The sequence below is a fragment of the Melopsittacus undulatus genome, chromosome 4, assembly GCF_012275295.1.
Source record: "Melopsittacus undulatus isolate bMelUnd1 chromosome 4, bMelUnd1.mat.Z, whole genome shotgun sequence".
NCBI classification, from domain to species: Eukaryota; Metazoa; Chordata; class Aves; order Psittaciformes; family Psittaculidae; genus Melopsittacus; species Melopsittacus undulatus.
In genome coordinates, this window is record NC_047530.1 from 64439999 (window position 1) to 64465339 (window position 25341).

The window sequence follows — 25341 nt, forward strand, 5'->3', positions numbered from 1 at the left end:
TTTCAATCAGGCATCTAAAAGAAGACACAAGACTGAGATCTAACTCTAGTCAAGCCTTCTGGTTTTTACTGTTCAAGTTACTGAAGTAAACTTAATTGGGCGAGAGGTTTCTGAAGTGTCCGAAACCATTCATGTGTGCTTTGAAATAGATGCAGCCATCATTCAAATACTCTTGAAGAATATTCATTTCCCAAGCTGTTTATTATTATTGTGCAGGGGAGAGTGTTACTGGCACTGGGATAAGTAATAAAGAATTATAGCCAGTGCTGTTACAATTGAATCTTGAGGAGATTTAATTACTTTGGGCAGATCTTAAGTGTAACTTTATTTAGCAGCAAGGAAAATGTGTATCAGGAAAGGACATTCTTATTTCACTTTTTAATTGATTTAAGAGGCAAGAGATCTTTTGAGGAATGCCACAAACACAAGCAATATTCTTAAATGCTAGAATCTGCATTTACAGCTCTGATTTTGTTGAAAGGTGTGTAAAACTTTATATATCTCAGTTCCTGTGTGCCTGAGCAGGCTCCAGCATTAAAAATTGTTTCCAAAGTCCATTTTGACTTAATTTCAGAAGGTTGTCTATGGATAAGTCTTTTACAGAAGATAGAATAAGAAGGACAGAGTAACTTCTCCGGAACACCCTGTTGTATCCCAAACCAGTGACATTTTGTTGGGTTTTGCCATTGCCAGCATGGAAGATAAAGGCCTTATTATGCAAGCTGTTGATGGCCTTTTAAAAACAAATCCTGAGAGCGCAGTGATGAAACTCCCCAAGTGAAGGTGTGAGCACTTATGCCTGGAAGAACTGAAAAATGGTATTTGAAATAGGTCAGGCTATTTATATAACCTTAGGCAAACACACCCTCAAGTTTTCCTTTGGGTTGCCATGGAATAAGTTCAGTCTCATGAAGTAATTACGAAGTCAAACTCAGGACACTGAAAATAAAGAGGGTGTAGAAGGAAGCTGAAAGCTTCATTCTGCAGAAAGGAATTAGGGATAAGATAATGTTGACAGGAGTGCTAGCAGCTCTTATGCCACAGAATCAGACTAAAGCTTGTCTAAAATAACTTTGCCATAATACATAGTATGTGCTCATCAAGTTCTCAGCACTGGGTTTGAATTCCCTTCAGTTCCGGCTTGAGATACTCTTGTCTGGATGTCCAAGAGGCAGGTGACTGGGACAGGTGCTCTCCTTAGCTGAACATTTTAACGCCAAGCTGGAGTGCTGCTGCAAGCTCCAGTGAGTCACTTGTCTCCCTTGTCTCCTTTGGCTTCTTCTATGTATGTGTGATCAACCAGAATTGAGGAAAGACTTGAAAAATAATTCCTTCCATCTATTTATCTTGCTAATGCAGGGGATGTTCCTGCAGTACTTGGAAGAGAATGTCCATCCTAGGTCTTTCTGGAGCAGGTTCCAGACATACTATAGAGACAGCTAATGAACAAGATTCAGTAAATATCCAGCACATCAACTAATACACAATATTATTTCATCTTATGCTACAAAACCTGTACTTGTTTCTAGAAGCTCATGGTTTTAATTCATTCAGAGACTGGCTTGTTTGATGTCTTTGCATTTGCTACTCAGTCGGTGTCAATATAAATTTCCAATACTGCTGTAGAAGCATCTATAAACTATCCTGTAAATGCAAAAGGATCAATCACTAAATAATATTCTTTCATCCATCAATCTAGCTGTAGGGTCGGAAGATGTACTAGTGGTATCTTAGGGATTGTTGAGATGTTATTTTAATGAGAAAATTATTCATGTCACACATCAAATATGAGGACATATGTCTGCACAAATGCAATATGGAATATTCTTATGAGGAAATAACAAAAAGTCATATAGACTTGAGTAATCGCTTGAAGGCCCTAATTCATTTTGTGTCTCATTCAAAACAAACCAAACAAAGATATGGAGAGTCAGACAGACTTAAATATTGTTCACAGGTCTCTTAAACCTCATAAAAGAAAGGTGATCTGCATTATGAAGCTTCTTCTAAAGGTGTTTCCCCTCCCTCTTCCCCAAAGCTTAGAGGTGCTTTGGCAGCTGAGATAAGATCAACAAGTCTTTTGACCCTCTAGACTTTCTCCAGAGCAGTTCAAGCCAATGCCCTTTTCAGTTTTCTGCTAAATAATTTGCTTTCATAAGTTAGGTGCATATCTTTTGCACTGAAACCCGAGGCTCATTTCCTGTTCTGGAAATACTGCAGCAGCTGATGCTCTTCTCTGCTTTAGTCAGCTTGCACATACAGGCCAAGAAAGGCAAAGCCATATGGAAATGTGGGTATTTATCTGCCTTACCTTGCAGAGATCACTGGTCATGTTCAGTTTAAGGCTTGCAACTGAGGTTTCTCCAACAGCTTGGACATAGGCAGAATTAATTTTGTGGTGGAAGAGAGATGTTAATTAATCTCACATAATTTTCCAATGCCGTTTTGAGCATTCCCCCTTGAATGTTCAAACCTCCTTGAGGGCATGAAAAACCCATAACATGGCCTTTTCATAGAAGAAAAAATGTTATGTTCTCAAAATTGTGTGGAAATGTGTCAGCACTGCAAAAATAGAATTTAAAGGTAATTTCTGAGTAGTGCTGAACACACTTTGCATTAAATGTTTTAGCTGAGATTTATTACATTAAATTTATGAACTCTTAAATATGATGTAAGAGTCTAGGCCTGCATAATTAGAAAGACAGATTGTTAATGTTCACATATTAAAAACATCTGTACCTAAAGTATGCGGAAAAAAAACATTAGGGTAACATCTTGACTGCAGTCTACCAAGATGTTTAAAGCTCTGTGCACTCTCTCCCTAATAAAAAAATGTAAACCTGTTTATTCAATCAAAGGTTTGTCAAGATGTGGTTTCACAGTAGTTTGTAACCCATCACAGGAAGTCAATGTAGTTTTCCTAAATCTCTGCTGAAAGTTCTTCATGTAATTATATTTTCTGATACTTAGTTGCCTGGCCTTCTCTTAAGCTAGAGGATTTCTTGGGAATCTAGTTCTTTCTAGTTCTTTCTTCTTCCTCTTGGTGGCAGATGTTCTGGCCTCAAATGTATTCTCCCATCCCCTTTCTCCTGCTGCCTGTTTATAATGAAGAGAAACCTGGGCTGGGAAACCCTACTGGAAAGGGGAGCAAAGAGCAAACAGAGCTCATTCTTGACTGTGGGAATGATTCTGGATCCAACAATTCTACCCTATGGCTTCCATGCAATTGTGCTGGTTCCTACCATCTGCTCTACTCATTCAAGCAACTAACACAAATATTTATAGAATTGTATAGGCTGGAAAAGACAAAAAGACCTCTAAGGTCATTGAGTCTGGCCCTTAACCTGTCACTGGCAAGTCCACCACTGGACATGTCACTAAGTGCCCCATCTACATGTCTTTTAAATACCTCCCAAGATGATGACTCCACCGGTTCCCTGGGTAGTCTGTTCCAATGCTTGACAGCCCTTTTTGTAAAGAAATTTTTCCCAATATCCAATCTAAACCTCCCCTGGTGCAAGCTGAGGCCATCTCTTCTTGTCTCATTGCTTATTACTTGGGCAAACAGACCAACAACCACCCTACTACATCCTCCTTTCAGGTAGCTGTAGAGAGTAATAGGGTCTCTATTCAGCCTCCTTTTCTCCAGATTAAATAACCCAAGTTTTCCCATCTGCTTCTTGTAAGACTTGTGCTCTAGACCCTTTACCAGCTTTGTTGTCCTTCAGACACATTCCAGCACCTCAATGCTTTTAGTGTAGTGAGGGGCCCCAAACTGAACATGGTATTCCAGATGCAGCCTCACTAGTGCCTAGCACAGGGGACCAATCACTTCCATGGCCCTGCTGGTCACACTATTTCTGATACAGGCCAGGATGCCATTGGCTGTCTTGGCCACCCAGGCATAAACTGGCTCATGTTTAGCTGGCTGTCAGCCTACGTCCCCAGGTCCTGTTCTGCCAGGCATCTTTCCAGCCACTCTTCCACAAGCCTGTAGTTTTTCCAAGCTTGTAGGTTGTGACCAAGTGCAGCACCTGGTACTAATCCTTACTGAACCTCACACAAGTGGCCTTGGCCCATTGATCCAGCCTGTCCAGGTCTCTCTGTAGTCTTCCTCCCTCTCAAGCAACCAACACACCTACCCAGCTTGGTGTGTTCTGCAAACTTACTGAGGGTGCACTTGATCCCCTTGTCCAGATCATTGATAAATATATTAAACAGAACTGGCCCCAGTACTGAGCCCTGGGGAGCACCACTTGTGACTGACTAGCCACCAACCATTCACCATCATTCTTTGGGCTTGGTCTTCCAGCCAGTTTTTTTACCCAGTGATGAGTACACCCACCCAAGTAATGAGCAGACAGTTTCTCCAGGAAAATGCTGTGAAAAATTGTGTCAAAGGCTTTACTTTTGGTAGAGAACATTCATACCTCAGGTAGACAACATTCACAGCTTTTCATTCGTCCACTAAGTGGGTCACCTTGTATAGAAAGAGATCAGGTTGGTCAAGCAGGACCTGCCTTTCCCAAACCCATGCTGACTGGGCCTGATCACCTGGTTGTCCTGTATGTGCCATGTGATGGTACGGAAGATGATCTGCTCCATAACCTTCCCTGTAACCAAGTCAGATTGAAAGGCATGTAGTTCCCTTCTGACCCTTCCTGTGGATGGCCATCACATTTAATCACCTCCAGTCAAAAAGGACCTTCCTGGTTATCCAGGGCTGCTGATAAATGATTGAAAGTGGCTTGATGAGCACTGCTGCCAGCACCCTCAGTCCCCTTGGGTGAATCGTATCCGGCCCCGAAGATTTATGCATGTTTAGGTGGTATAGCTGATCATTTTCCCTTGGATTATGGGGGCTTCCTTCTGCTCCCCATCTCTCACTTCCAGCTCAGGGGGCTGGGTACCTGGAGAGCAACTGGTTTTACTATTAGAGAATGGGGCAAACAAGGCATTATGTGCCTCAACCCTTTCCATATTCTTTGTCACTGTGTTTATCCCCACATCCAGCAGAGGATGGAGATTTCTCTTTAGCCCTCATTTTGGTGCTAATGTACTTATGAAACATTTTTAACCATTTTTTATGGCAATAGCCAGATTAAGCTCTAGTTGGTCTTTGGCCCCTCTAATTTTCTCCCTGCATAACCTCATGACATCCTTGTAGTTCTCCCCAGTTGCCTGCCCCTTCTTCCAAAGGCTATAAACTCTCCTGTTTTTCCTGAGTTCCAGACAAAGCTCTCTCTTCTTCCCCACCAGCTTCTGTTTCTTCACATGGGGACAGCTTGATCCCACGCCTTTAAAGTTTCCTTTCTGAAGAATGTCCAGCCTTCCTGGACATCTTTGCCCTTCAGGACTGCCTCCCAAGGGACTCCATCAACCAGTCTCCTAAACAGGCCAAAGTCTGCCTTCCAGAAGTCCAATGTAGCAGTTCTGCTTACTCCCCTCCTTTCTTTTCTGAGAATCAAAACTTACTGTGATTTGTATGCCGAAGATGGCCTCCAACCATCACATCACCCACAAGGCTGTCTCTATTCACAAACAATAGGTACAGCATGACACCTTCCTTAGTTGGCTCGCTCACCAGCTGTGTCAGGAAGTTACCTTCACATATTCCAGGAACCTTCTAGACTGTTTCTTGTCTACTGTATTCTATTTCCAGCAGACATCTGGTAAGTTGAAGTCCCTTCAGCTGTAAGTCCCTTCTCCCTGTAAGTTGAGAACGAGGGCTAGAAACTGTGAGACTTCTCCCAGCTTCTTATAGAATATTTTTTCTGCCTCTTCATCCTGGTTGGGTAGCCTATAACAGACTCCCACCATGATAACCTGCTCTAGGTGGCCCTGCCTTGGCAGGGGGGGTGGACTAGATGATCTCCAGAGGTCCCTTCCAACCCTAATGATTCTGTGATTCTGTTGGCCTTCCCGTCATGCTTACTCAAAACTGCTCAATTCCACCATCACCATCATTAACAGCTAGCCAGTCCAAACACTCCCTAACATACAGGGCTACCCCACCACCTCTACTTCCTTGCCTATCCCTTCTGAAGAGTTATCTTCTATTCTCTCAAATTAATTATTTAAATTGGTGCTTGATGTGAACGTGTAGACCATTAATGTACTGGCAGTGTTAATATTTAATGATCTAAGGCATAGGGAGGAAGAGAGAAATCAATATTTGTGCAGTGTTTTCCATCTGTTAAGAGAGCTATAAAATTTTTGCTCTCTTCTATGTATCCATGAATGGTACTAATGTTAATTGAAGCAAGTGGATTGGCTGGATACTGAAACTGAACTCTGTCTCATAGTTTTTTCATTCTTGCTGTCCCCTTCTGGTAACAGGAAGCCAGAGGCTGCCTGACTTCTATAACATAAACATGTTTTAAATGTCAAGAATCCTTCTCAGAAAAGGGAAAGTTTTTTGTGAAATTTCCTGGTCTTTATAAACTCTCAAGTTTTTCAGGATTAAAATGAAGAAATCCATTCTAGCATGTATATGTCTTTCAGGGAAATCAGTTTTTAAAGATACAGAAGCAAGAAGGCAAAAAACCAGTAACATATGGGGAAACCTTTGAGGCTGAAATCAGTTGTGCTTATTTTCAGCAACTCAGTAGTTATCAGTCTGCCTTGAGACTGGTCTGCATAGACAAGGTGTTTATTTCTTCTTACTTAGTCTTCTAATAATGTAGCTGTTGTACAAGAATTATCTCTTGCTGCTCATAAGAATTCAGTAGCAAGCTGGATATGGATGGACTTTGTGTTTCTTTTAGTACTGGGGAACTTTGGACTTCAGTTGGAATAAGATTTTGTGAATGTACTTTGTTCTAGTAAATGAGAATGGGAACAGATGCTACCATTTGACAAAGCAAAAAGTCAACAAACTCTTGCCTTTGCAGCACTGTTTTGTGTGTATTTGGGCTAGGAACAGTCTCTAAAGATAAAAGAAAGTTATTTTTTTCAGGTTGTGATCCTTATAAATGATGAGAATCAACCTCAAAACAACTGAGAAAGGGACCGGCCGGTTATCTGCTATTCCCTGTGGATCAACTGCCTGCATCAAATAAATACATAAATTAAAGGTTGTGTACACCTTTCCACCATAACGCTACAAATATGCATGAGATTGAAGCTAATAATAAGACAGAGGAAAGTCTACTTTTTTAAAAGGGACCTATATAAAAATGTTCATAATCTGAAGGAACTGTCAATCAGACTGAAAAGGTTTCTAATTTATATAGTCCTGTAAAGCACAAACTGCGAATTCAGCCATTCTGTTAAGCTAGCTTTGTCTTTGCTGCAATTCACAGTTGGAGAACTTACATCTTATTGCCTACTGAAATTCTAGAAAGCTAGCCAAACACCTCTGGGGATAGACATTACCTAGTTTTTTGTTTCCTGCTTCCTGGGTTTAGGGAATTCCAAATGAGGACTGGAACATTTGCATTCCATTAATTGGGACATTTGCAGGAAGTCATCCAGGACCTATGGAAGAGCTGTCCAAACACTTCTACAGATTTACAGACACCAGCTGTAGTGTATTGTTGATTTTGTTTTGGTTTCTGATGGATCTTTGGAGTAGCAAAGAACTGGCACACTGTATACCAGTAGTAGATTTATGTCTGTATTGATTGCATTCAGAAAGCCGCTAATGCATATTTTAACATTTGAAGTTTATTATTCCTAATAATTAAAAATAGAAAATGAAAAAAAAAATTATTCAAGTCGATAGGGGGAGTTATGTTTCAAGAGTGCAACAGAATGTTTACTCTCATCAGAATTGGTAATTTATTCTGAATACTGCTGTTAGATTGCTTCAGCAGAGATGTGGAGCCTTCTCTGTGAAAAAGTTAAATGGCCAAAAAGTTAAATTCCGGGATCCTTAAATCTTGGGAATACTGGTAATGCTCACAGAATGGTTCTGTTTTTTCCTGTCAAAGCTGGAGGAAAAAGTCGGGTGTTGAAACAAAATATTTTGGCAGTCAGGAGAAAAACATTTTGTTTCCAAAAGTTCTTAATTTCTCTGTGTGTCTTCTCAATGATCTGTGTCTGCCAGCCTATCAGGCTGGACCTTAACTTTATGTCTCTGTGGAATGGCTTCTCATGCATTGCTTTGTAGATCTCTGGTAACCTTCAGAACAATGAACCTAGGCTTGCATCAGTCTCTTCTCAGAGGCATTGTCTATGTTTCCCAACTACATTATTGCTAGCTCAGGAATTGCTTGCTGTTGCAAATGGTTAGACCTGTGACATGGGTGTAACATCTTGGCTGATACTTAAGAGAATTCTGAATGGCAGCATATGGAAAATGACTTCTTTTCATTACCCTGAGTCTGTGATTAAATTCCAAAGGACTTTACACAGTCTCTTAAAATACATCTGGTTGCTTAACTTCTGGGTGTCTGATTTTGTTCCTGAATATCATGGAATGATTAAAAAGTTACCTCCTGGGATTGCCAGTGTGTGTGATGAGACTGAACTGAATAATTGGGCCTCACACCCAAGAAATATTTCTGCTTAGAAAACTGTGTTTATAGAGGATGCAGCTTCCTCATCAGATTTGCTCTAACCCCCAGAAACCTGCATTCTCCTTCATGTGACCTACATGTTAAGTTTTTCAGTGACCATCCTGCTGAACTGATTTGAGATGGGGAGGTGACAATATATGAGTTGCCAGTCCTTCATCTTATATCAGGAAACAGCTGGAGGAAGGAAAATGAGTGCAGTTTGTATTAATGGAATTGGAACTGGGCTGGAGGAGCTTGCAAGCATCTTTTTTTCATGACTCCAAGTTTTCCTTAAAGTAATCTTCATGATTATAGAGAGGAGCAATTGTCCTTTTGGCTCTGAAGCAGTGAAAGAAGATGATCAATATATCATATGTTCCTAGTAAAAATATATCTCTAGAAGGCCCATATGAGAATAAGAAATAGAACTACGTGTTAAGTGCTGGATGTCATTGGCCCATGACACGTAGGAAGTCATCTGAATGTTGAACAGGCAGCAAACACTGAGGTGGCAGAAGTATCTAAGCATATTTTAATGTGTAAATCAGTATTCCTTTCACACAGAGCTCTTTAATGAGTAAGTAGAGCCATAAGTGTCAACTATTTATTCTCTCATTAAGCTTGGATGTTTCTGCTGATCTCTGTCAAGCCCACTACTTGATTTCTTCACTTCTAGGTTCTGCTCAGAGCTCCAAGTACATTCCAGGACCTGAAGGGGTAGGCTGAGAGAGGTCCTTCTGAATCCCAGCCTGACTAACTCAAAGTACTGAGCAGCATTAAAGCAGCCCTCCCTGAGTGATGTCCTGATTCAGGGGATGAATGAATCCAGCTAAAATCAGTGGGTCTTCAGCAATGTAGAACTGGCTGCAGGACTGTATGTTCACATGAAGATCCTCTGCTTAGAGACAGCAATTGCCCAGTTTCTCATGTAAAGAGAAGGGGAGGGGAAGTTTACATCTGTGAATGCTTTACAAGTAGCATATGGGTTTTATATTGGATTTAGGATGATGAATGCGTTCTTTAGTGGGTGTTGGCAGGATTTTATTTTAGACATGTGGTATGTGGTATTTCAGGTATTACATGGTTAGATGTAAAAATACTCTATACTGACAATTAGGGTCACATATGCTGATAATCTCTCAATTATATTAGTTACATATATATGAAGTGTATATATAATCCCCTCAATCAAATGTATTTACATGTAATTTCACTGAAGGCTTGTTTATTCTCTACGAACTATAACTTTATGTAAAAAGTAATTTCTCTGTGTTTTTTGACAGCCCTGTTAGTGAGGCTAGGATAAAGAATAAACTACTCACTTAGTGTTCTTCCCCACTCCCAGAATCTGAAATAACTGAAAACAATGTTGTTAATAACATAAATAGTAATAGTAATCCCTGATTATTTTATCATTAGTTTTAACAGTGTGTGGAGCCATTATGCCAGAGAGATAACACGATTTTGAGTGTGGATTTAAGAGCAGTAAAACGTTGTTCATTCACTTTTAGTCCAATATAAAGAACTACTACTATCATGTTGGTAGGACTGACATGTTGTGCTCTTTACCCTGCGCTGCCTTCTCTGCTGCTGAGATCAAACTAGGGTAGCAAGTGAATCAACAGGCGTTGAGGCATTCCCGATGCCTTGCCCTTACAGTTAAGCTTCTGCAGGAAAAAGGCTACAGGCAGGGTGGTTACAGTTCCCAGTGCCATCTAGTGGTGTTCTTCCTGAAAATAACTAAAGAAAGACATTAAAAGGGATTTAATTTCCTTATATAATTTCCCTCTAGCTTGGTGATTTCTTCCTATGTGAAATGGTTAAGAAACTGTAATAAGTATTGGACTAAGCTCAGGGGCAGACTCAAAAAGCCTCCCTTTTTATACCCATGCACACTCCTCTGCCTTTGCATGGGCCCTGAGGTAGCACTGGGATTAGGAAAAGGCTGAAGGAAATTAGAGGGATCAGAAACATCTCAGAGTGCCTCAGAAGATGCTTATTTTCTGCATGGTGCTATGGTGTCACCATACACTGTCTTTCCATCTTCTTCCTGTTCTTTGTTAGGGGCTACAGGGCTAGCTGATAAAAACAAAATAAAATAAAAGGCTGGGGTTTGTCATTTTCCTTTACCAGCAAATGTTATTGCATTCATTTTACCTGATGAAGCCAAAAGCAAGAAAAGCCCTATTGTTTTCCTCCTGCTTTTATCTCTCCCTCCCACCCATTCTGCCAAGGCTTCTCTTAAAAGCTCCCTTTTATATCTCACAGGCATATGTTTCAATTTTCACTTGCTGGGTGTGATATTTGGTAACATACGGATGAGTCATATTAATAACTTATTGAATCAAAACATAAACTGCTCTCAATCACTGCTTGATGTGCTGTAGCCTTTATTCTTGTGGTGACACCTGTCCAGTCTTAATCAAACTGTTCACTGCACCTGGGCTTTCCTTACATCTGTTAGAGCTAGAAACCTCATCAGTTTTTGCACTGGCAGGAATATCTCCCTACTCTGATTTCCTGGAGTGAATTTTCATTTTAGGCCAAGAAAGGGCTATGAAAATCCTCTAACACAAACCATCTGATGAGTCTCTTTTTAGAGCAATAAGCAATGAAAACTGTGGGATCCATAAAAGTGATATTTTTACTTTCAAAATAAAATATTGGCAAAATATAATCAGAATGTTAAGAAAACAAACACTGAAACTGTGTGTCAACATAGCCGTGTTTGCTATAAGCAAAATGGGAGCATGTTACTCTGCTGTAGACTGCTATAGGTTTCCAAGCCATAGAATACTACAAAATCTGTCTCCAGATGATACTGGAATCATCTAATCTCATACGACCAAATCAGAAGTCCTATCCTGCAGTAAAGTTTAGAACTTTGTCTGCATAAAATCTTTCTGCTATAATACAGTGACTTACAGATCTTATTGACAATGAGATTTCAGCCTCTTCTAAGTCTCCCCTCACTGTTTCGTGGCCAAGATGGCACAAAACTACTTCTCCAGTAGGAAAAAATATGCAGTGATAAATTCCTGTAGGTGTAATGAGAATAAAAGAATTCGTTTTCTCCAGAAACACTTGACTTCTGTTGGATTATGAATTCCTTCACTCTTCAGGAAAACACCCTTAGTTCATACCCCCATTTGGTTACTTTCTTCTTAGCTGGCCAGGTTGCTCTTATGAGAAGCTGCACAGGAGACTCTAAGGCACTTATCCCTGACAATGCGAAGAGAAAGGCAGGAGCCAAGTGGTTGGTGCATTAATGCTTACAGATGTAGTACATGTGATTTTCCACCAATGAGTAAATATTAAAATGTTATTCTAGAACAGAGTAAAGTGTGCAAAAAGATACATGAGCTATTTGGGAATCTAGAAGGGCAACCAGCTCTTTTGGTAATAAAGACACTCCTTACTCTGAAAGTCAACTGGAGATTTTTTATTTTTCCCCCTCTTTTGGCTGTTCTAAAGCTTTTTAAGCTGTGGGAAGTGATCATTGTAGTAGCTTGTTGAAACATCCCTGGGAATATATTGTAAGCCAAATTCTTATTACATTAGTTTCCATTAGATTAAAGTTCCTTTGTATTTTCTACTGCTGGAGCCAGTTCTTTTTATAATGATATTGCCACTGTTCATGACATAGAGCCAATAGAGTTTAGTCTAGGTTTTAATTTTTAGGGGTTTCTTTAAAGTTTTCATTTACACAAAGGGAAGAGGAACAATTTCTTGGTGGGCAGCAAAGCCATTTCAGCTTAGAATGGGGCAGTCATAGCCTTAGTCTGTGAACTGCAGTCTTTCCTGGGGAGGAATATATTGCCTTCTTTTTTGTGGAAGTGCACTCAGCCCTGACTTTGGATGCATTTCTGTTTTCTTTCAGTATAGCAGACATCTAAACTTGTTGCTGATTTAACAGTACTAGACAGATGAGTCTCATCTCATCTTTATTCTGCAAAATGAATCAACTACAGATATTTATATCTCCTTTAGAAATATCTGTTTTAATAGGGAATAGAACCCCCACTCCTTTCCTTCCTCTTTCCTTTGTGCTTATTCTTTCATGATAAAGTACTGAGTGCAGAATGTGCAGCAATGCCAAGCTCAGGCAACTGGTGTGGTAGTGTAAAAGTTCAAGAAATCTTTTCCCCTATTTACTTACTGTTTAGGTGGTGAGTACAGATAGTACTTAAGCAAAATGCTTCCTTTACCAAAGAAGCCTTTATTTATGGCCCTTATACCAATGATATGAAAAAAAAATAAATCAAACCAACAACAACCAAAAAACTAACCGAAGCCACAAACAAAACTAACCAAAATCAATAAACAAGGTTTGTTTCTTACATGCTGAAAGGAAGGCAAAATGCTCACTCTGCCCCAGAGGGATAGAGAGAATCAGAAGGCTAAAAGTGGTAAAACTTGTGGATTGAGATAAAGGCAATTTAATAAGTGAGTGCTACTTGTACAAGCAAAGCAAAATAAGGTATTAATTCACAATTCCCTATCTACAGGCAGATGTTTAGCCATTTCCAGGAAAGCAGGGCATCACCACATGAAATGGTTACTTGGAAAGACAAATGAATGACCTCACTTCTTTTCCCAGCTTTTTTTGCTGAATACAAAATCATATACCCCTTTGGTCACATGGGGCAACTTCAGTATATTATCACCACTGTTTTGTCACAGATCCAAAACATAGCACTGTATTGGCTTCTATGAAGAAAATTAATGCTATCCCTGCTAAAAACAGTACAACTTTGCCAAACAGTGATTTCCATCAAGAGAACTCAAGGAATGGATACCCATGAATGCTGTGTATCGCCCCTAAGAAAATCAGTTTAGATGTCATCATGAATGGTGAAAGATGAAGTAGATCTGAAAACTAAAGGATCATACAGGGGAACCACAGAGGCAGTTTCTGGAAAGACTGCTGTTGTGGTCCTGCTGTGCTCCAAAGCTCCAGCTGGAACAGAGTTAGCCTAGGACTAAAACCCAGTACATAAAGATTGTTCTTGAATACCATTACCAGATAACATTGCTCCACATAGGAGTATTAATACGGCCTAAAAAAAAAGGGCGTATCAGCTGCAAAGGAATAATCAAGCTGAATCTAGGAAATGACCTGCTGTCATAAGTGAGTGTAGTCTTTGATGATGAGGTCATCCCAGAGTGACTACAGCAGGTAGTGATAGGATCTGAATCCCTAAGTGACAAGTAGGTTTCAAGTAATCAGTGGTTTAATTTAGTAATTTCAGTGGTCTAATTTAAGCCATATTCCTTCCAGAAAATTCCCTTCAGAAGGCATAATTGTCAAGGCACAATGCATCATCTGAAGCAAAATTTTAAAATGCTTTGATAGTTATTTTTATCTAGCACATACTGGTTCATGAAGAAACCATGTGCTTTCCCTGGACTCTCTTGATGTAGAATTTTACTCTAGCAAAGGTTGTAGTTGCCACTGCTTGTTGCTGAGGATGCTCATTAGATATTAATCAGCTTCAAATATGAGAAACAACTGTTGCTCCTTATTTTTGTGGGGAAAATGATAGCACGCAATGATTGCTAATCATCAATATGCCTTTCTGACAGCTTGATCATGCACCATGCCTTGAAGAGATGCCTTTGCTTAAAGAAGAATTCAAATATCTACATGCAAGTGTATGGCATGGTAGAAAACAATTCAAAAAAGAGGTAGAACTTTCTGATTTATGTTTTCTCTAAAAACTCTATGGATGACTAAGGCTTTTTCAGGCAATATATCTGAAGGTTGGTTTATATGCAATAAAAGTTACAAACATTTTTGTAACAATGGATTGTCTAGAAGCTGAGAAGAAGATTCCGTCAACTGGTGATGTCAATGCAAATGACAAGTGACATAATACTGCCAAATTTTTGTTTAAATTACTCTCAATTTACACGTTCTAAGAGTTCGTATCTTCTGAAATTTGTGCTGTTAGTTTGAGAAAAAAAAAGATAAAAGTAGAACAGTTTCTACAGTTCTTGTTTAATGTGCTAAGGATACTAATACATTAATGTTAGACGTAATGATTTTACATTTAGAGGATGACTTGATGCAGTTTCAAAATCAGCTTTTCCTGTTAAGGTTGATCTGTTGTCTGTTTAATCTGTACCATATAAACCAACAGTAGCTATGACCAGGGTGTGGATTAGAACACGGTATAAGTGTATTTCCTAAGAGCCTTGGAAAATACTGCCAGAGTCTGAAAATCGATACACATCTTAGAGCCTATAACTGTGCAAAGGCAATGAAACTTTCAGCATTATTCAGGAGGTCTGTTAAATCATTCTGTGTGCTTGGTTTTTGGAATGTCAATGTTTTGTGCATAATTAGTGAACTACTTTCAGTTCTACATTCTGCTTATTCGTTCCATTCATTTTAGGTTTTTAGCTTGTGAACAACATTTTAGCTGGGTAGGGAGTTAAATTTATGGCAACTTTTATGAACCAATTTCCCTTCAAGGACTGTGGTAACACTGTTGATTGTCTGAAATGTCATTTGGCTCCTTTGGCCAGGGTGTCTTCTTTTGCAGATACAACAGGAGATGCAGGAGAGACAAATCAGATGGATTTATGTAAAGTACACCTAGAAATATTTCTACTTGGAAAGCATGGGGCTTCTTCTAACACACACACACACCACCCCCCAAAGACTGTTATTCCAGTGCCTCCCTGTATCCCTACTCTTTTCACCTGAGCCTCCTGCTGTAATGTTATCCTAGACATATTTATGGTTCATTCCCTGCTCCTCAGAGAGATGAATGGGGATCAATAGCAAGCCCTTTTCAGTTAAATGGATTTCATCAGATAGTATAAATTTACTCACAGGTGAATGTTTCATGGAAACTGTTTGGATTTCAGGAAATTTGGACCAAAATGCCAGCTTTCTGAACAAAAAGCTGTATACCAGCTGGCTCGCTTGTACTACTGGAAAGCTTCTGATGGTCTGGTATCCTTGCTCCAAGGACCTCGCAACCAGGCATCATGATCTTATCTTTGTACTGAATTCTCTGAAAGGCTCAGCTCAGTGACTCTGGGTACTTCTAGGCTATTCTTACCACAGCATGGGAAAGGAGTTAAAAAGTTCCTTAGGTCCAAATATTCTTAGTTGCTCCTAGTATAGTGTAGCATAGGGAACCTCTGAAGATGGACAAATAAATCCTCTTTCCCCTCCCATTAAGAAAATAAATTCAGAATGACTGTTTTTCCACATTAAAAATTTAGTTATAAGAATGTTTTGTGTCCACAGGAATCTTTGAAATTTCAAACTTTCATAGTCATCTGGGATTGAGACTTGGGAGAGTTTAAACTCTAAAGGGTATGGTTCTTGAGAAATAACATTTTCTCAGCACTGAGAAATAATCTTTGCTTTTCACAGACTGTTGTCTTGTCTGGAACCTCCCACTCCTTGGTGTTTATTCATAGGGACCCACACTAAATAACAGCCATCTTTCAGCTTCCATGGATCACAGAATCCCAGAATAGTAGAGGGTAGAAGGGACCTTTGGAGATCATCTAGTCCAGTCCCGTCCGTGTGTTCCGCCCCCAAGCAGGTTCACCTACAGTGGATTGCACAGAAGCACATCCAGATGGGTTTTGAATATCTCCAGAGAAGGAGATGCCACAACCTCTCTGGGTAGCCTATTCCAATGCTCTGTCACCCTCAAAGTAAAGAAGTTATTCCTTGTATTAGGATTGAATTTCCCATGTTCCAGTTTGTGCCCATTGCCCCTTATCCTGTTGCTGGGCAGCATTGAAAACAGTCTGTCCCCATCCTCTTGACACCCATCCTTAAGTTGAAACAAGTTGCCTTCTTACAGCTAGGAAACTGAGGTCCAAGAGGAATGTCACTTGCAATGTCATGGCGTCAGAAAGCTTACTGGAAAGCTTGGCAGTATCTTGGTCTGATCTGACTCACAATGCCTTCTACTTACTCATATGCCCATGCTCCAAAAAAGAAAGAATTTTCTCTGCTTCTAGGGAATAATGCTGGTATAATGCAGATAAAGGTTGCAAACAAAATGCTCTTTTCCTTCTTCTTCCATAGCTAATCTGTGGAGCTTTTAGCGGCTCCATATTTCCATCACTTCAGTCCTTTCCACTGGAAAATCTTTCACTCTTCTAAGGCGGCAGAGATGGGAGGATTGCAACCACAATATCCATGTTAGAATGAAGGAACTCTACCTCTGGCCAATATAATTTTACTTTCTTTCCAAATCTGGATTTTTTTTATTTACTTTTTTTAATTTTTTTTCTGGGAAACTTGCCTTTTAATGCAACTGGCAGCACTTTTGTGCCTTTAGGTTCCTTTCCAAGGGGTAAGTCTCTGTGTACAGCCAGGCCCTCAGACCTCAGGGTCTAACTGAGTCTGTGCTAAGCTAACGCCTTGTGCTCTCCTGCATCCAGTTCTGTGGCAGTCAGGTTAAGAAAGGTGACAGTATAGTTCTGTGACAGAAGCAGAGCATTGAAATATGGGTTTCTTTTTGTCTTTTTATTGTGTTCATAAAAATGTTCAAGTGAAGGTATGATAAAAAAAGGAGAGTGGCTTTATTAAAAGAGAAAAAAAATAAGTTTTTAAAGTTGTTCCAAAATCTCCCTAAGACTCATCAAATGGTCTGAAGGCAGACTATTAAAATAAATGGGAAAATAGCTGCAATTCAGAGCTACTTATAAGATACAGAGAGAAAAGTACTTTTATATATTAAAAGAATAAAATGTCCATTTTCTTTGCTGGAAAATGTGCTGTGGTTTGGTGTTGAGACAGTACCTTGTATGGACCAGCTGTTGAGTGATGCAGTGGCTTGAAGCAGAGACCTGAGCAAAGTGTAACACATGAGCTGGAGTTCCACGGAAATTCTGTGACAAGAAGACACCTCTGAGTCACTTCTCTTTGGCCGATCCCAAATCAGGGTGGGATAAGAATTTTCCTTCTGACTTAATTTAGAACAATGACTAAAACGCCTTTACTTCATCATCGACTAGATGTGCAGGCTACCTAGCTACTTCAGACAGTGCAGAGCTAGGACTCCATTCATCCTCCTCCACGTGGAGCTTAGCCATTGGGTGGCAGAACTGTTGGAAGAACTGGCTTCTTTCTGTATGTTGATTTCCATCCTGAAAGTGGCAGAACTGACAGGACTCCCTGCCCTGGGTTTCGGTGCCTATGCATTGAACGTGCTGTGAGTTGCAATAGCAGCATATGCGACTGCTCTTGATAATGCGGTACTCAGTAGAGGAGCTCATGTCAGAGATTTCCATTCAGTGTGTGCACTAATAGGATCTCCCTCCTTTAGCTTCCTGTTTGTTTTCTTGAAAAATGTAGTAATTTTTCTGTCCAATTGCTGTTGCTGTGCCAGGTTTAATTAACATTGTCTATTGGGTGTCCAGGTTATAAGGAGGAGAAATTGGTGGCAACTATGGACAGGCAAGCAAACATTTGTGTAGTATGATCACACAAGTCTTGTTTTCTTGTGTGTTCTATTTCCTTTTTCTAAAGCCAAACTATTTCTGAACTTGGCATGAATTTCTGGAAAGCTGGCCTGAAACGTCAATGTCTTTGTCAAATCAACTATTAAAACATTTTCCTCTAGTTCCATCCAGTAGCCTTGGTTACTCCTCAGCATAGGCTGGTAAACAGTGGTGAAGAGTGGCTCTTTTTTATTCCACCACTCAGGCATACAGCTCATGTTATAGTGTAATTCAAAGAGCCCTTCATATCTCAAAATAGAGGCAGTAGATATTCTAGACAGTATTCAAGGCAGTAGGTATTCTAGGAGAAGTTCAAGTGTCAACTTCTTTGTCCCCTGCAATTTATTATTATTATTAATAATAATAATAATTTTATTTAATCTGAAGAGAAATATGGTTGGGCAGAATGGCAAGGAAATAGGACCATGGGTTTGTTAAATTAAAAAAAAAATCTACATCAAGATTACAAATGTATAGTGAAAACAAGATCCTCCTTTGTTCTTTCTTGTAATAGGTGGACTTGATGATATTAAATAGAATAAATGTGGATCCAATAAGAGGAAATGCTACTTTTATTCAGCATCTTGTAAGTCTGTTTAATTCGTTGTCAAGGAAAGTTACCAAGATTAATACTGTAGCTTGATAGTTTAAAAGGGCTGAATAATTTTATGACTTTTATACTTCTAAACCAGGTGAAATGTCGTGCTTCAAAGTGTACATTGATAGCAAACCTCACCACTCTTTTTTTCCACTACATCAATAGCAAGAGTTTGGCTTCAAGGACCTGTCTGCAGTAAAGCACTAAAGACAGCATTTCTGGATGAATTGCTGAAAGTAACTTGGTAGTTGCATAGTTCCTGTATATTGCATGCACAAGAATTTAGTTAGACTGTGAATTCTGTCCTACATGTTGGGGTTTTGTGTTGCTTTTTGTTTTCTGGTTTCCTTTTAAATTCAGACATTTTAACATTGTTTTCTTCAGCTTCGGTGCTGTGTCAAGCTCTGTAAAGGATGTGTCCAAGTAATCTTACCTGTAAAACATATACAGTCCTCTTTTGGACTACAGTGGCAATTTTATCCTGCCCCAAGACTTCCAGTTCTCAAAAACATGACATGAAATAAAAATGGAAGTCTTTTGTAGTGCTTCTTACAAAACCACTTTCAGATGAAATCAGGAAGAGGAACACTCATTACCAGGTTTCTCATTTTCGTTAACTCCTAAAAACTTTCAGTTCATCTTCAGACTTTCACTTCAGTGAGTCTTCAGTCACTTCTTATGCAGTCTTAGGTGTGCCAGACTTCTAAATTCTTCATGTGTTTCTAAATAGTCTTTTAAATGCATGGCATTTGGTTTGCTCTTGTAATATTGTAATTTGGGTTCTCATGTCCAGCCATGAAGGAATATGATTGTATTTCCTGTAGTAGAAGTCTTGAAGAATTTGCATTCTATCTCTAAGATTGTGTATTTTGTATTATTATTTTGAATCTTCTGTTTTGGAGGGGGCAGTTACTGTGGGAGTAACTGTAATCTGTACAGTTAGAATACTATCCATTGTGACTCACATTTGCCTCCTCCTCCCCTCCCTCTATAAACCAACCTACAGCTGAGACAAAAATGAAATGAGATTAATCTGAGAAGATGCAGAGATATTTTATGGTGTCTCAGGATGGGGTAGAGGAAGGTTGCTTCACTGCATAACGTGTTGAACTGCCCAAGTTCCAGGCAGAGATGGGATTCATGGCAAATGAAGATGGGGAAGACACATATCAAGGGAGGTAAAACCTCTGGCGGTAGAAAAGCTCAACAGCTGTTATAAACCTACTGTAGTCATATGTTATGACTTTCATAAAAGGGTTTCTTTGCCTACATGTGTCTCTGACCTTTCTTTTCTGTTCAGACTGCTTGAGACAGAAGTAAATTGGCTGGTTTTTTTGTGCAAACTATTGATTACACCCTTCAAAATTGTTCCATTCGTAAAAGATTTACCATTGGTATGCAATATTGTTACATCAGATATGAGCAGAAATGGCTGTATTCTATTGCAGTTAGCTGAGATGTAAAATTACCTGTGATTTTCATAAGTAATATAAATTTCTGGAGGTTTGTGGGATCTTACTGTTCATTAAATTCACATAATTTTTACATTTTTTAGTCCTTGTAACTCTAGGGCTCTTCAAGTTGCAGTAGCAGATTTTGATTAGACACCTAAAAATACAAGAATTGCTTTGTTGCAATCTCTCTGGCTTAAAAGTGCAGACAGTTGCGTACAAAAAAATTAAATATGACTTTGACATGGTTAGCTTTCAATACAAATAAAAAGTAATCACAGCAACTGACATTGGAGTCGTTCATAATATTAAGAAAGGTTTGTCTTCTGCTTGTTTATTCTAAAAGTTGGGTTGGTGGCCATGGTGTTAACTAAGAAAAGGGTAACTTTGGAATGGATTAGACTCAGAATTAGCTCAGCTGCACTGGTTTACTTGAGGTGGATGAAGTGTCATGCCAAGGAACCTAATCTTCTGTATAGGATGCCAATAACTACTTAGATGGGGGCAGATTTTCACTTTGTTAGAGTTTCATAGGAAATTCAGTGAGCATTGCTTTTTTTCAGTAGTAATTTAGATTTCACTCTCAGCAGGATTTCTACTGTGTTTGTACAACAGCAATATGAAACAAAGTGAAAGCACAAGGGTGCTATAGCAATGTATAGAACTTTTCTTTGCCATTCACCACTGCTTTAATCTGATGATCTGGACTGTTCAGTGATAGCCACCATAAAACCTGATGGTCTGTTTATCTAATTCTATCTGATTCCATCTCTTTCCCACCCTGCTTGGCAAGGAGCACTTGCATGCAGATGTGCAGCAGTACTCTTGGGAGAAGCTGCCATTTTGATTCCAAGTATGGGTGTAATAAGTAAAATTCTTTGTTGCTCCCATAAAGATATGACAGTGTTTTAAATAATAAAATGACAATGCAAAGACTAGAGGGAAAAGCTGTCACGGCCTAATTGAAAGTTCGTTATGCTGCTTATGCCATTATCATAAAACTCTTTATCATGTGTCTGTAAATGTGCAAATTAAAAACCCAGAGGTAATTTTGTGTTTTATCTGCATGTAAAAAGATTGTGAAATTATCATCTCTTTCATAGTTAAATAACTGTAACCTGTATGGTGACCTTTGAATATGCAAATAACAGAGCTTTGTTGGATGAAATACGTTCTGTTAATTGTAAAACGGTGAGTGGAGAAAACCTGAAGAAAACAGGAATTCATTTTGAAGTAATCATAGGGGAAGGTTTATGTGATAAGGAAAAAGGAAATGTTTTATATTTATGTGCAGGCTCACAAGAATGATTGTCTACTGGTGTTCAAATCTGTGACTGCAGCTGTAATCAAAACTAGCAGGAGAATTTCTAACTTACATCACAAGCAGCAAACTTGGTGAATACATAATGCATGCCCAGAGACTTAGAGTATTTCAATAGGCTCTTAGGTAACAGTGCAATAGGCCTTTTTTTTTTTATTCTTTTTTTTCTTTTCCTCAGTCTGTAAGACATCTTCGAAAAAAACTTCACGCTGTGACCATGAAACTGAGTAATAATTAAACACTTTTCTGCAGGTTGGAATGATCATTTTCACATAACGAAGAGAGAGAATGTAGTGAACACAAGGAAAGAGTTAGTTGCTCTTAGGCGTAATACAAGTTGGTTTTGAACAAATCTGTCAAGCATGCTGACTTGTGACTTCACTGTCTCCAGGGCTGCTCACTTCTCTGTGCCTGTATGCACATGAACATTTTAAATGTCCATGCCTTGATTCAGTGATCTATGTAATGAGGTGGGTTTGGATTTCACTTCATGTCTGGAACCTGACCAGAGACTTCAGTTTACTCCTCCAGAGGTATACAGTAGGAGTCATGAGCTATACTATTGTAGCCATTTTGGAGTGCTCCCACATACCATTACACTCCTAGATGCAGCAAAGTTTAAGTAAATTTCACCACTGATCTGGAGGGGAACAGTTGCAAATTCTCAGCGTTATTTATAGCTGACTTGTAAGCAAGGTTTGGAAAGAACTCATAATAGTGCCTGCAGAATACAAAGCTTTACTCAAGGGATACTTGCTTGAGAGTATGGTTGATAGTTAGAGAAATTCTGTGTTCTTGGCCATTTACTGTTGGTATACCATTCACTGGCAGAGTTAAGATTCATGACTAGGCATAGGAGACTTCTGTATTACTGTAATAATGGTGCCTGAGCATTACGCAGCCTGAGCGCTGATGGCTTATATATAAGAAGGAATGACAGAATCAAATTCAAACTGTAAATCTGGGTGAATTCTATTAATGTTTTATCATAGACATTTACTTATTTTTTTTATTTCATATTAACAAATGCAAATTACAGTCAAGTCTTTCTTTCATCTCTAGTTTTCTTTTCAGAGTGTGTTTATTCTCCATTGAGCTATACCATTCAGATTTGTTGCTTTGAGGCTGCATTGTTTGTTTTAAAATTCTGCTATGGAAAATTAGAAGATGAAACCATTTTCTTTTGTCTCATTGGAGCCTGCAAAACTCACTCTTTCTCACGGTAGATCTTTCTGATTGCTGCTTATTCTGTAAGTTTTGACAGGAAGTAAGACAGACTTGGAATTAAGATTCCAAGGGACTGCAAGCATGCTATGTTTTGACTACTGCATACGGATATTTTTAAGGCTGCAAACTATGCTGTCAGTCAGAAATATATCATGTGAGCAAGATGTGCTTTCTCTGGCTGAAGTGTGAAGGCCTTTATCAAGGGACAGGCATTTTTAAAAAGAAAAATCCTGAAAGACAGGGTTAGTCCAAGTATCTCAAAAGAGCCAACAGTAATGTAAATTACTCTGGGGGATATTTTGCTGTAAATATTCTTTTATAACATTCTTATGTTCCATGCCATAAAGAGAAACCTCTTAGTTGTTATGTTCCAAGAAGTGCAATAAAGGTATATGAAAGCAGAGAAAATTGAATTCTAACGCAGGCAAGTTATGGACCATTTGTTGAAATAGTGTTGTATTTGTACCTGTTCTGGTAATGTTTCTGCTCAGGGAGTGAGTGCAGAAACTTCAGTGCTGCCTCCACACAAGTCACAGCAGTTGAATTTTCTAGCATTTTTTCACAAACTCCTCCCTATGAGTTTTCATTCCAGAGTTCAGTACTCCTGTTGTTATCTGGTTCCTGTAGGCATACGTATATGATACAGATCATAACAATATCATGAAGGGCTCGGAGCAAATTCAAATGAAGGCCAGAATATTACTTTCACTCATGGAGTGCAACTAGTTCTTGACATCAGTCCATGGCTGAAATCAATGGGAATTGCTTAGCTTATATATTTCTACTAAATTAAACCTGTTAGAATTACACAAGTGTCAAGGCCTTAAGATTGTCTGGCACAGAACAACATGTGATTATGCTTAGAAACCTTCCACACCTCCACATGTATAAGTACTGCTAGCTGGGGACAGCTCCTAGAACATCGTGACTCTAATTCACACCTTGGAGTTCCCGGGGTGAATACTGTTTTTCATGGGTCAGAAAGATGCCAGGAGCTATCCTATCTGCCTGACTGCATAGATGTTCACATTTAAGTGTCTGGAAGTAGTCAGGAGTATTATTTAATCTATAATTGCACTTCAGTGTAGCCATAGCTGGCCAAAGAACTTCAGTGAAGTAGAATCCAGCTACCCATCCACTGCTTTATGCACTCCTGAGAGTAGAAACAGAGTGGGCTGAGCAATCATAAGCTGTAGGAGCATCATGTGTTCTGAACTAGGATCCTGCACAGATCAGCCTCAGGAACCGTTAATGGAAATTTATTTGTTGTGCTAGAGAAACCTTTGTTAGATAAGTGCCTCTGTGTGTTATCTTGTATTTCAGTTTCTTTGGCAAAAAAAGGTGAGTGCAGAGATGATTGTGGTGGTGTTTGGATTGCTGTTAATGGGAAAGAAATTCTTGTGTACTTTTTTCATTTTTGTGTTGCAAAGATAGAAGACTATAAAAGTTAGAAACATGAGCAGTGTAGTAACACATACTTGGTACCGGCTTCTGATGAGTACGCATGTGCCAAAATCTCATTTCTGGCCTCATACTGATAACAGACATATCCCAACAGGAAAGTCAAAGCCTGCAGACTTCTGTATCTAAAACATTTGAATTTACTGATGCTGGTACCTGCTGATTCCTAGACATGTACAGAGTGAAAGTTGGCTGGACTAGAGTAGGAGCCTGTCCTAAGAATGTGTTAAAAATTTAGTTTCTTATAGCATTGACTTGCTTTGAAATTCTACTAGCAGTAGGAAGACATAGCGGGAATCTATTTAGTATTGTCATTCCTTGAACTGAGATGAGTTGGTGAAGACAGAAATGTAAGCAACAACTTCCCACATATCTTCCTGTTCTCACTGTTCCCAAAGAATGGCAAATCTCATTTGATCATAGCTGATTTGGACAGTATTCTCATCCACTGGAATGGGGGTGGGGGGAAGGAATGCCTTGCTATGGGTAACCAGGGTTAACTCTGCAAAGAAGCTGTATTACATCAGTGTGCTCATTTACCTTTTCACAATGGAAGAGGTAACCATACATCTGAAACTGTAATGTTTTTAATGTTTGCTATTATTAGGTATAAAAATGTAGTCGTGCACTAACAATTCTTGTGATAAAACCGAGAAGCAAACATATTCTTCTAATGCAGAAAGGCTTCATTAAAAATGGAAATGGACTATTACAGGAACTTTATAGAAAAAAGATCTTTTCCACCACCATATGGTTGTGATATAACAAAGTGTTTTCCTGCCAAGATATCACATTACAATGGCAGGCTGCCAGTTGCTTCTCTCTTCCTCAATTAAACAACAAAAATGTTCAAAAAAGAATTAGTTGGCTGAATCAGGCTGTTGCTTATAAACATATACTATTGGCTGGTACTCAATCTACATGCTCAGTTTCTCTAGAGAGCCAGTCTGTTTCACTGTTTTATTCAGAAGAGCACTTGAAAATGGCTTATCAAGCTCAGATACTCTAGGATATTTCTTTCTGTTCCTGGACTTAGAAAGAAGAGGTCTTGCATAGCTGCAGGCATCTGTCCTGATTGCTAGTTCCTGCTTGAACAAATTTTAATGTTGATGCAAAACTCAACCCATTTTTGTTACCTTTCTTTGCATCTGCACTTACAGAGGTCACTATTTTCCATACACTCAGGCAAGGGTCATTTGCTCAATACAGCTCAGACTAGGAAAAGCCTGCTGAACTAAGCCTTGTCTCTGGCATAACAAGGATTTGTCATGGGATCTGTGGTTGTTTCCTAAGGCTAAT